The sequence below is a fragment of the Gavialis gangeticus genome, unplaced genomic scaffold, assembly GCF_001723915.1.
Source record: "Gavialis gangeticus isolate Ggan-Ray unplaced genomic scaffold, GavGan_comp1, whole genome shotgun sequence".
In the NCBI taxonomy this organism is placed as follows: Eukaryota; Metazoa; Chordata; order Crocodylia; family Gavialidae; genus Gavialis; species Gavialis gangeticus.
In genome coordinates, this window is record NW_017729024.1 from 78,156,316 (window position 1) to 78,159,673 (window position 3,358).

The following is a 3,358-nucleotide window of genomic DNA, read 5'->3' on the forward strand; positions in this document are numbered from 1 at the left end:
AATTGCTCCAGGCCTCCTATGTGCCCCTGTGGCCACCAGGGGGAGCTCCAGCTTCTGGACACATGGCTGCCAGCACTTGGCAGCCATGTTGAAGGCAGACCCAGCTGCCAGCACTTGGAAGCCATCTTGAAAGCACACCTTCCACACTATGACCTCTGGGCTGACACTTCCTGTGTCAGAGTAGCAGTGTGGCAGAGACAGGCAGCACGTGCCTGTCCTACTCCTTCTGCAGCGGTGCTTCCAAGCCCTGGCTGTCCCAGCTCCTGGCTCTGGCACACAGGGACAGGGTTCCTTGCTCCCCAGGGCTGCCATAGCTGTCCTGCTCACTTGCTGCTGTTCTGAGAGCCTGGCACTTGGCCATCTTGCACTGCTTAACTCTTTCACCCGCTCTGGATGCCTGCTGGATGACTCTTACATGGTCTTCCAGAGTCCCCACTGCTGTGCAGCTGCTGCCACCAGCCATGTTTACCATGGGCTTCAGGATGCCTCCACTGGGACCTCCATTGCCTTTGTGTCCCAGCAGCCCCACTGCCTCTGGGCCTGTTGCTCCAGCCAGTACTTGTGGTAGTGCATCATGCTGCAGGAATAGGATGAAGACCAGTGGGTCGACATGTTCCGGGTCACCCGGGCCACCTTTGAAGACCTGCTGTGCCAGGACATGGAAATGTGCCTGGCCATCCCCACTGACACCTGCCTGTCCCACTGCCCACATGCCCCCTATCCCCTGCCCACCCCCAAAACCAATCTGGGACATGCACATGTTTGCTGTGAAAAACTTTATTTCCCTCACAGCCCCCACCCCATCCTCCCTCACTTCCGACTTCAACCAACAGAGCTCCCCCCAACACCCTTCCCTACACACAGAGTCCCTCCCCAACCCTCCCTGCTCACAAACAATAAGGAAAACCCTCCTCCCAAACTGAAAACTATCTACAAGAATCTCAGTATTTCCATGAATCCTGGAGTGGGGTGCTGTGTGATGGGGGTACCCAGGATGCAGAGCCAGGTGGCAGGTGGCCAGCACCCTGGCCATGGACAGTTTCCCCCATGGGTCTGAGGCCACAGTGAATGCCAGAGGCTCCTGTGGGGGAGAGGCAATGGAAGCCTTCCTCCGAGGCCTAGGTGGGGGCCTGCTGTGGGGCAGTGGACAGGACCTGGGGTCCTGCAAAGCCAGGGCTAGAGGCCAAGCATGGGGGGAACTGGATGTGGTCTCCACTGGCCAGTCCTGGCTGGCCAGTTGCTGCTGGATCAGTTCCACATTGTGCTGCTCCAGGACCTCCAGCTGGACCCAGTGCTCCTGTTGTGCCTGGTGCTGGGCCTCCTCTCAGGAGACATCTTCCTCCCACCAGGCCAGCTCCCATGCCTGTAGCTCCCATACCTGCCCCAGCATTGCCCAGTTCTCCTGGAGCAGGAGGATCCAGTGTCTGGTGTGCCTCTGGTGCAGCTGGCACATCCAGGTGGCTCCCACAGTGGGTGGTAGTGACCCTGATGTGGCATTCCTGCAGGGCCCTGCAGACTCTCCTCCACATCCAGATGTTGGCCCTACAGAGGCAAGAGACAGAAGCCTTTTACATGAGTTTGCAACATGGCAGAGATAAGATGCTCTGCACCAGGGGCCCTGAGCCACCCAGTTTCATATCAGAAGTCTGTTGTGAGTGGGTGCCCAGGGACCATAGTAAGCTGTCCAGGCAGGGCTGGGCCCAGGAGACTACTGGCCAAACTCCCCGGCCTCACTTGCTCCCCTGGGGCTGGCTGGATGTTGGCTGCAGGCAGCCTGCCTCCCCTGCCTGCTACCCAGGGCAGCACCAAGCCAGCACCTGCTGCGACAGCTCCAGACCCCATCCCTCCCCCTTTCTTCCTGCAGGCCAGCTGCTCTGCCATGCTGCTGCCCAATCCATGGCTCCCAAGGTTGGGGCATGCAGGGCTTCCAGACAACTGGGATGGGAGGCTGGCTGCACCCCCATCCTCCCTGCTGGGGGCTTCTCTGGGGAGGTGCCCCAGGGCTGCCTCTTTGTGTGCCCCTTATGTGTGTTCCCCAGGAGATGTACAATATGCTATTTATACAGGCAGAGGGCTGCCTGTACCACTTTGCCCTGCTGCCGTTGATTCTGCTAGTACCCTGGGCACACCTGAACTCCTTGTTTGGGATCCTGAGTGATGACTGCATGGGAAGAAAGCCTGGGCTTCCCACAACCTTTGCCACTACCTGGAGAGCTACCTGGGCTGCACTACACATCCCTGCCTCCTGCTGCTGAGGAGGACATTGCTGCTGTCATTGACGCCTTCCTCAGAGTGTGAGAGGTCTGTGCCCACCCAGTTGCAGGGACATGGGCTGCTCAACAAAGTTTTGAACAGGCTGGTGAGGCTGGTGACTCAGCATGGGGCTCCCCATCAGTGACTGGCTGCACCCAGTGTCCATGGCCTGTGGTGTGTGGCAGGCTGATGCACAGCCAGGGCCCACCCCTGAGGAGCAACTGGTGGCCAGTGGTGACATGGCTGGCTGCTACTCGTGGTGGGGTTGTTACTTAAAATTGCCAATAGCTCAAATTAAGAGCGAGACCTTAAAAAGGGGATAAGGCAAAATGCCATGTTTATTGGTTACGTGAAATAGATACATAAGCTTGGACACACCGGTCACACAAAGACATACAGAAGCATACATACAAACAGACATACACAGATATACAGATAAAACCATTCCAATAAGATGTTACAGTTATCAACAGATGTTACTCAATATTAGCACTGGATGGCCGGGTCCAGGCTTATTGAGGGTGACAGAAGAGGGGGAAGAACAGACAGGCATGTCTGTGCTCCATGAGGTTGCAGAGAGTGGATTTCCCATCTTGGCTTGTCTGCATCCCACTTTTATAGGGATTTCAAGTGCTTGTTCAGCATTGGGGTTTTTCCATGCTCAGTCTTTAATTAGAGGTTGTTCCTTCTGGTTATCTCAACTTGAGGTCATTCCAGTCAAGTTGGTATCTTCAATGAGGTCATTTTAGTAAAGTTGGTTATTTCAGAGTTGGTATTTCAGTCTTGATCTTTGCCTTGAAGCATTGTGTCTTTGAAGCATTGTAGTTGGTATCTCTGCCTTGAAGTATTGTCTGGGTCAAATGGCAGGATATGCAAAGTTCCTTTTTCTTACTATCTTCTTTACACCTGATCACAGACAAGTTCTTCAGGCCATCCATTAATTAACTTAATTAGATTACTGTCTGGTAACTTATACATCGGCTCCTTGTTGCTTATACAATCAGTTCAATCTGTTTTCATGCAAATAGTTACCATTCTTTCACCATTCACCTTCTCACACAGACACTCACATACACAGGGCATACAAGATTCATCTCATAGTTTC